At 60.1% G+C, this 9,112-nt stretch overlaps 2 long non-coding RNA genes across 2 annotated transcripts; both read left to right on the top strand.

Moving 5' to 3' along the window:
- Positions 1-229: 229 nt before the first annotated feature.
- On the top strand, positions 230-3,173 carry LOC123604635. The gene is made up of 2 exons (XR_006715404.1): positions 230-373; positions 2,994-3,173. It is a non-coding gene; the product is annotated as an uncharacterized LOC123604635 (long non-coding RNA).
- A 392-nt stretch (positions 3,174-3,565) lies between these two features.
- LOC123604631 lies at positions 3,566-5,418 on the top strand. The gene is made up of 3 exons (XR_006715400.1): positions 3,566-3,663; positions 3,862-4,057; positions 4,549-5,418. It is a non-coding gene; the product is annotated as an uncharacterized LOC123604631 (long non-coding RNA).
- The last annotated feature ends 3,694 nt before the right edge of the window (positions 5,419-9,112 follow it).

Raw genomic sequence — 9,112 nt, 5'->3', positions numbered from 1 at the left:
TGACGGGAGGAGGTGGATTTTCCCCTCGTGCGTGGAGGAACCGTCATTTCAATCGCCGTTGGTCCGGGTGCCCGCCCTAGCCGTTCTTCTGACCTCGCGGGGGGCAGCGAGCCAAGCTCACGGACGCAGCCCGCCCGGGACAGATGGGCAGAGGGCCCGGCTTCGAGGGCCGGGGCGGGGCTGGGCCCTGGCGGGGGTGCCACGAGCTGGGGTGGGGGGGACGCAGACCTAGTTACCCCAGGATCTTCCGAGGAGGGGCGGGAGAAGGCCCACCCCCGAGGGCTGCTCCCCACCACCCCCCTTCGCCCAGCATGTGAGTCAGAGGAAACCGGAAAGGGAATATACACCACCCACAGCTCAGCGGGGTTTAATGGTGAGCGCAGTGGTGGGCTGGGAGCTGGGATCTGGGGGACACGCGTTCTCCAAGGAGAGGGACAGGAAAGAGGGACACACTCCGGGATTGAGGCCTCGGGGCTGGAGAAGCTCACGGATGGGGTTTTCGAAACCGGAACCCTGACCTGGGTGTCCAGAGCGGCTGGCTTCATTGTGACGGGGGGGGGGGGGGGGGGGGGGGGGGGAGGGGGGGGGAGATGGTCTGGGGTCTGGAGTGGCTCCCGCCTGTCGCTCCCTTCTTCCTCTCCCCTCCCACCAGATCCTCCCGGCTCGTCCCTCCTCTTTTCTTGCCTCCAATCCAAGCGGAGGGGCCCTGGGCCTTCACAGAAGGGCGGGGCCGTTGGGGTGGGGGGGGGGGCTTCCTCAGCCAAAGAGGAGAAAAATCTCCTTGGCCCAGGGTTGGTGGCCGGCCAAGCCAGACCAGAGGGTTTAATGAAGAGAAAACAATTCTCAGGGGGGAAGAAGGCTGTTCCATTTTAATTTTTTTTTTCCTTTTGGCAGAAACTAACTTTTCTGTAAAAACAATGAAAAATCAGGGTGGAGTTTTCCTCCCCTGAGCCACTCAGCACCCCAGGGAGGAAAGGTTTGTGGCCAGGGACGGGGACAGAGGGCCTGGCTCCCGAGAGCGGTGCCCCGAGGGCGGGCAGGAGGACTGGCAACGGTGGGCACTGGACCCGTCCTTCCAGAGACAGGGTCCGGCAGGCCTGAGTCCTCGGCTGACCTGAGCCCTGCTGGCCCTCCAGACGGCCACAGGGTGGCCTACACCAAGGTTTGCGTTCCATGAAGTTACTGTTCCTTCCCAGGGACCGGCCGCTGGGAGCAAAGGTCCTGGGGTGACACGGGGAGAGGCAGGCTGGGCCCGTGCTGACAAGGGAGGGACCTTGTCCCAGGGACCGTCCCTCTTTGTGCCGGGAAGGCACGCCCTACTCGCTGCTTCTGGCACAGCTAGAACCCTAAATCCGAGGGTAGTAAATGCATCATGTATAATCCTAGAGCTCGCTGCTCTCTGACCACGTCCCTGGGACCCCGCTTGGAGCTCCCTCGCCCACAGGCCACTGGTTTCTTTCTGAGCTCCCCGAGCTCTTAGCGCAGGCCTTTGCGTTGACCTCTCGACTCCCCTCGGAAAGAACCATCCAAACGTCTGGCCTAAAGGGGCGCCTGGGTGGCTCAGTGGGTTGAGCGTCTGACTTTCGATTTCGGCTCGGGTCGTGATCCCAGGGTCGTGGGATCGAGCCCCGCATCGGGCTCCGTGTTGAGTGTGGAGCCTGCTTGGGATTCTTTGTCTCCCTCTGTCCCTTTCCCCCATGCATTCTCTCTCTCTCTCTTTCAAAAAAAAAAAAAAAAAAAAAAAATATCTGGCCTGGGAAGTCCTGGGCAGTGGGACCACCTTGCTGCCTGGAACCACCGGAAAGGCCTGAATGAACCCCTCCTTGTGCACCTCCAGTCCTGTGTTTGCCAGGGAAGGCGGCCTGAGTGGGCCAGGTAGCATTAGGGAAAGCTCAGCGTAAAATCCGTCCAATGAAAGATGCTTCCAAGAATCAGGGGCCCACGAGTAGCTTGGGGTTGGGGGCAGAAAGAAACCCAGAGGTTGGGGCCCCGAGAGAAGGGGGTTTAGCAACATGGAGACTGTGGTTGGGAACGTAAGACGTGAAAATTGCCAAGTCAGAATTAAGTGGCCAAGGTATCCAGAGCCTCCCGCAGAGGGGACTCACCAGGGGACAGGCTCCTGCCCAAGCGAGAGGGGCGGGGCAGAGTCTGAGGACCCAGAACTCGCGGCCGCACGGGTCCGGGTGGGCTTTGTCGTCCCCTAGCCTTTGCCTGGCCGCCCCTCTGTCCCTCAAGTCCTGATGTTAAGTACCCAGAGGGCGGAACCTGCCAGTATTCTCCTGTTTGTGTGCCATGCTTGGTGGAAGCTTCTGGAAAGTGGCTTTTGGAGGGTGGGGACACAGGACCTGCTCCCCCTTGTGACACATTGAGTGCACATCCCAACCCCGATGGAGTCCCCGAGGACCCGGCAGGACATCCATTGCCTGACTGAGCTGAGGCCTTGAGAGGCCCTGGCATTTTACAGGTGAGGAAACCGAGGCACAGGGAGGACAAGGTGCCCGAGGTCACTCCCCTGGTTAATTGTAGAGTCAGACTAAACATCCAGAGCTCCTGGCTCACGGACCACATCTCTCCTGTGCACCACCCCATCCTTCTGGATCCGGGCAATAAGGGAACGGAGACAAATAGACACACACACACACATGTGCACACACCCCCCCACCCGCCCGCACCTGCTGTCAGACGGAGGGCAGAAGCCACCAGAGAAGGAGGGCCCCGGGGGCCTGGGCGCTGAGGCAGGAAACGGGGCACCGCTGCACCCGTGGCCTCCCCAGAAGCCGATTCTCCCACATCCAGTGTTCTTTGTTTTCATTAGGGAGAATCTCACTTAAAATAATTACAGCTACAACGACAACAAAAATCACAGAAGAGAGAAAAAAAGGAGTTCAGTTAAATGCAGATTTATTCAGGATGATGTTATGAACTCTGCTCAACGCCTCTAAAATTGCCCATTAATGACTACACACTAATTACCCACCTTTGTATTGTTCTAGAAAGGAAGAGATCCATTCTCCCTGGAGCGGAATAGGTATTCGGTGAGAGGATGCCCCGCGCGTGCTTTAGGGCGGACCAAAACAGCCCTCCTTTTTGGTAAAATCGTGAAGAGGCCGGGACGGCTCCACAGAGCTTTGCCCTAAAACACCACCTCGAAAATGAGCGCTGTTTTCCCTTCTGGAGGTTTTCCCTGCCTTCATCAGAACAGGGTAGTTTACAGCCGAAGCCTGGCACCTGCGGGCTGCTCGGGTCTGGCGAGGGTCTCATGCCCGTGGTATTTGCGTCGTTTTGCTCCTGGGGGTGGGAGGGGATGCTTATTCCCTCCGAGGGCCGCTGTTGCCACCGGCTCCGTGCTGAGCCACCGATGTTCAGGCCACAGCTGTTCCCCGTGTCAAGGACAGGGCAAGGTCCTGGCCAAGGCAACAGGTGAAGCAGGAGGGTGCGTCCCTGGGGTCGGGCGCGTCTGTCCATGTGTCTGTCCCGGGGGGCGGGGGGGGGGGAATCAATCCCGGTTCCCACTGCGGTCCTGCTCCCAACGTCTGCTCTGTCTGCAGAATTTCAATTTCCTACATCTGATGTTGCATCTATGCAACGGCACGGAAGGCCCTTGTCAAAGCACACGTTCCAGTTTTTGGTTCACGGGTGTGCTCGACGGACCCTCGGAGCAAGGTGGGGTGGGGGGACGGGAGGGTGGGGGGCTCTGGGTCAGGGCTCTCTGTGCGCCATCTCTCGGGGTCCCTTCCCTGCAGTCCCGGGGGAGGGGGCGGCGAGGTCGCATTGTCTCCACAGAATAGACGGGAAATCTCTGTCCCGGGAGGTGGACGTGTCCAACGTCACTTAGGTGCAAACTCCGGTTTTCAAATACAGGTCTGTAAAGCCCCAGCGTCCAAGATTTCCGTCCCTGCCAGGAATGAAGAAGACCGTCGCGTGGCCCGGGAAATGGGGGTCGGGTGTTCGAGGGGCATCTGAGTCCCTGGAAGACGGGGGGGTCGTCCCCAGCAGGTGCCAAGGACTGAAGGCCCCAAGGAGTCAGCAGTGAGGTCCTTGTCCTGGGAGGAGGGAGGTACAGAGAGAAAGGATCCCAGCTGGTCCAGGAGTTGGGAATTCCCTGGGGGGGGGGGGTGTGTGGAAGTCCATCAGCTCAGTGGGTGGTCCCAGATGTGGCGGGGGGGGGGGCTTGCGGGGGGGGGGTAGGGACTACCCCAATGGAGCTGCAGTCAAATGGTTCTCCAGAGCACTGACTGCTTAGGAGTGACCCTGGGCCTTCTGCCCCAACCTGTCCTGCGGTCTCAGCCCCTCCCCCACTCCCCGCTGCCCCCCTGAGGCCCGGACTCGCCCTGCCCCGGTTCTGCAGGCAGATTATTCCACTTGGCACCCCAGTGGCCATGACGGCTCTATCGGGTCTTGGCCGAGGCCTCGAGGTCTTCTGACCCACACACGTACCAGGTTCCTTGCGCCCTGGCCGACGATCACCGGCCGCCAGGGAGAGTTAGAACGCCTGAGACGTGAGATTTTTAAGTTTATTGCATTTGGGGGATGTATTCATTCCTTCAGCTGCTAGCGTGCGTTTCCGGAGCATCTCGCAGGTGAGGGCGCCGTGCGTGGCACGGGGCGAGGACCGGGGAAGGAACACGCGCGGGGCCGGCGGCTTTGAGGAACTTGGAGCCTGGCGGGGAGCTCACCACAGCGCAGTCACCTCATTCTGGCTCCGCTGGGAGGGAGGCCGTGTGTCTGCTGGTGGGTCATTCCATCGGAGTCCTCCAAGATACAGGAGGGGACGGAGACCTGGCGGTTCCGTCCCAAGAGCCAGGAGGCACTCAGTGGCAAGTGCACACACGAGCACGCAACATGGAGAGAGCAGGACATCTGGGAGTCACATGGTCTCTGTGCCCAGGAAGTCACCCAGGAGGCAGCCCGGGATTAGGGCACAGTCAGTGTGCCCAGAGGGATCAGGTGAGGGGTGCCAGGCAGGGGGGGGGGCATCCCGCAGCGAGCGCCCACGAAGCCGCGATGGCGGGGAGGACCAAACACTCCACGTGCGAGGTCCAAAAGGCCAGAACGGGCACAGGGACACGCACAGGGCTGTGCTGTCCTGTGTGCGGGGACGGGGGCTTGCGTTTGGCGGGAGAGCGCTAACCAGAGGTCGGGTCACCCCTGTCAAAGCGGCTTGTTCCTCCCCGAGCTGGGTCGGTCCTGGTGCAGCAAGGGTGGGCTTTTCCCGGACCGGGAGGGAGGAAGTGACCCGGGGAGAGCAGCCGGCTCATTTTGCCATAAGTTTGGGTGGTGGGGGGATTTCCTGGCTACGGTCACCAGTCTGCCGATTCCTAGGGAAGGAACAAGTCCTGGGGCCCCTGGGGGGCTCAGTCGGTTGAGCGTCCGACTTCGGCTCAGGTCATGATCTCGCGGTTCGTGGGTTCGAGCCCTGCGTCGGGCTCTGTGCTGACAGCTCGGAGCCTGGAGCCTGCTTCGGACTCTGCGTCTCCCTCTCTCTCTCTGCCCCTCCCCCCGCTCAAGCTCTATCTCAGATGTCTCTCTCTCAAAAATAAATAAACATTATAAAAAAAAAAAAAAAAAGAAGAAGGAGCAAGTCCTGTAGGAGGGAAGCCGGGTACGAGACACCAGGGGGGAGGTCAGATGTCAGATGGCAGGCACTGAGCTGCCGAGGGGACTCGGCCCCGTCTGCCCTCCCTGCCTGTCTGGGCGACTCTAACAGAGCGCCCCAGACCGCGTGCTTACAGCAAAAGACATTAATTTCTCACGGTTCCGGAGGGTGGTTGGCCTGGTTCGTAGCCGGCATCCCCTCTCTGTGTCCTCGGGTCGCAGAATGGGGGCTCTTTCTGCATAAGGACACGGATCCCTCGTGACCTGACCGCCTCCCAAAGGCCCCACCTCCTGACACCATCCCCCTGGAGTTGGAGGAGACAACAACTCGGGTCAATGACATCGTCTTCCTACTTCGCTGCTGTCCTGATGCCCCCGGAGGACGTGCGCCTGGTGTGGAGCTGGACGGGGCTCGGAATTCCCAAAAGTATTTTCACTTTCCGTCCGGTTTCTCATCGCACCCATTTCTTTTTTTTTTTTAGGTTAAATTTTTTAAACTGTTTATTTATTTTGAGAGAGAGAGAGAGACAGAGCATGAGCGGGGGAGGGGCAGAGAGAGAGGGAGACACAGACTCCGAAGCGGGCTCCGGGCTCCGAGCTGTCAGCACAGAGCCCGACGCGGGGCTCGAACTCACGCGAGATCACGCGAGATCACGCGAGATCATGACCCGAGCCGAAGTGGGACGCTTAACCCGCTGAGCCACCCAGGCCCCTCGTATGCCACCCGTTTCTGGTTGCGGCTTTGGTTGCTTTCTTGTGAAACCAGCTCACCACCCCACTGTGCCTCAGTTGTGCCGAGGAGGGGGTGGGGGAAGGGTGGTTTCCCCGGAGGGGGCCACGCGGTCACGTTGGCCTGGCGAAGCCCGGGCAGAAGCGGTGGAGGGTTCCGGCCGGGAGCCCTGGGCACAAAGAGGGCATATCAGCTTGCCCCCTGGGGCCCTTCCTACTGACCTCAGTGGGGTGGGTGTCATCTTACAGAGGAGGAAACTGAGTCCCCGAGCCGGTCGCTGACTTGTCTAAGGCCACTGAGGAACCTGGGCAGTCTGGCTCCAGAGCTGGGGACACCGGTCGGCCTCCTGGGGTTGTGCGGCCCAGCCCCGCCCCTCCTCAGCGTGACCCCTCCTGACCTCGTTTCCTCCCTCTAGGCCTGCCCTTCGTCATTCTGGTTAAGGCTGTCTCGGGACTTGGGCGTCCCAGAGCTGAGAACTGGGCGGAGGTCTGGTCCCGCCACCCCACCCCCGTGACCCACACCCGCGATTCTCTCCCTGTGCTTTTCGCCACTGGTATCAGTTCAGGCCTCCCCACCTCCCCTTGATGGTGGCCGTGCCTCCCGGCTGGTCGCTTGGCTTTCCATCCCGCCTGCGTCTGCCACGTCCCAGCGTGACTGAGCTCCCCCCGCCGCGCACAGGCCAAGAGCGCCCTCCTTGAAGGGCACCCTCCCCATCTTGCCCCGCCCACCTCCCTCCCTTCCCCATCAGGGCTTTGCACTGGGCACGGCTCACCTACCTGTGGTTCTCATACCCACGACCCCGCTCCGTAAGCACCTTCTCCTCCGCCCGGAGCGCCCGTTTCCGTCCCTGGTGTGTTTGGCAGGCTCCTATTCGTACATCAAAACCCAGCTTCCGAGGCGCCTTCCCTCAGTCTCTGGCCTCCTTGGGTTACTTCTTACGTATCCTATCGTTCTGTCGCCTACTGTTAATGATCCGCTGGCTGGTCTCCACCCCACCCCGTCTCCGAGCCTCCCATGGGAAGAACAAAGACATCTTTGCACGCCCAGTGTCTAGAAGAGCCTGGCTCAGGGTGGACGGAGTGGAAGGGAATAGCCTTGGTCCTTCCACGCCCTGCTATCGCTCGGCCCCTTCCGGGGCTCCAATGGGTCCATCGACCTGCAGATGAGAGGGAGGCACCTGTGGTGTATGGGGGGGTTGCGGGGGGCGCGCTTCCCTCCCGAACCCGCCTCTGACCCGAGGACCCCCTCTCTTGAAGCCTGAGTCTCCCTGCCTGCTTTCCCATTTCTGCACTCAAAGCTCCGGTTATGATGGAGGTGAACCCCCAAGAGGTGGTTTTTGCTCTGTAGAAGGGATGTGTTCCAACCAAGTTGGCTGATAAGTGATTTTCTGCAAGCCGAGTAATTGGACGGGTGTTCCCATGGCAACCGAGACCTTCCTGGAAACCGTCTGGAGGGGGTGCAGGAGGAGAGGGGCCGGCTCTGGATCTGCTGGGCCGGCCAGGCGGGAAGGGGGTGCCGCCTGGAGACCCCCCCCCCCACCGCCGTCCCCCACACCACCGCCCTGACTCTGGGTCCTCCCTCTCTCTGTCCCCTCCTGTTCCTCGGGCCACAGAGATCATTTCACGCTGGAACGCGTCCTGAGCGACACTCACCGCTCCCGGGATCTGTCATCTGTCTCTCTGTCTCTCTCTCTCCGTTAACAGAAACTGGGCTTTTCGACACCGTGATGTTTTACAACGCAGCCGGTGACAATTTACAAACCGCCAGCGCTGCCATGGGAGTCTCTGAAAACGCCCTTTGGAGGCGGATGATGTAAACATCCCATTTCACAGATGCGGGGACTGAGGCCGGCACCGGATAAGGGACTGGTGGTGCAGAGAGGCCAGAGGTATGGCGAGACGCCGGGCCGGCTGTGACCCCAAACTGCCCTGAGCGCAGACGCTCCCCTTACCCCATCAGCGGGGGTGGGGGTGAGAGAGAGAGCGCGCGAGAGAGACAGAGACAGGGAGAGACGGAGAGAGATGACCTTCCCTTAACCTCCCTCCCTCCCTCCTCCACACGGGGACTTCTAGTGCCGCTCCCCCGCTCCCCTGCCGCAGAGGTGGGCAGGAGGGGGGCTGCCTCCAGAAGTGGGAGGTTCCTGGCTGCTGTTTCTAATGAGTGTCATTGTGAGATTTCATCAGGGCCTCCCCGCCTCTCTCTGTCACCCGAAGGGGCCTGGGCGCCATAAAAGTGGCAGCTGGGTAAAGAAGAGTCAATCCTCTGCTTTTCATTGCTTGCCCTTTGAACCGGGAAGGGCTCCCAAGCGCTTGAAAGGGCATGAGTGAGTGTGTGTGTGTGCGTGCGTGTGTGCGTGTGTGCGTGTGCACGCACAGGCGAGGGCATCCGGAAGCGCGGGTGGGGTCTCTCCAGGGGGCAACAGGCTCTGTACTTAAACTTGCTATAATAATTACGTATTCCTTTTGTTTGTTAGAAAAACACTTAGGTCTATTGTACGAAGACCCAAGAGTCATTGCTTAGAGAAAAGCCAGAAAAGTCGGGAATCTGGAGCCTTGCCTCTGGGAGTTCCTCACGCTTTGAAAAAGGATTCGCAACCTACTACGTGTTTGGCACTAAAAATTGCCTTTTCCTCTAGCGTTTGTCTCGTAAACCTTGTACTTTCGCTTTCGTTTTTATACGTTGATCATTTGTTTAATTATTTGGAAGTTTATTTATTTATTTTGAGAGAGGGAGAGAGAGCACGAGTGGGGAAGGGGCAGAGGGAGAGGGAGAGAGAAACGCAAGCAG

This window comes from Leopardus geoffroyi, chromosome E1 (genome assembly GCF_018350155.1).
Source record: "Leopardus geoffroyi isolate Oge1 chromosome E1, O.geoffroyi_Oge1_pat1.0, whole genome shotgun sequence".
Lineage (NCBI taxonomy): Eukaryota > Metazoa > Chordata > Mammalia > Carnivora > Felidae > Leopardus > Leopardus geoffroyi.
The sequence above is the reverse complement of the archived record's forward strand: the minus strand, read 5'-3'. Positions and strand labels throughout refer to the sequence as shown.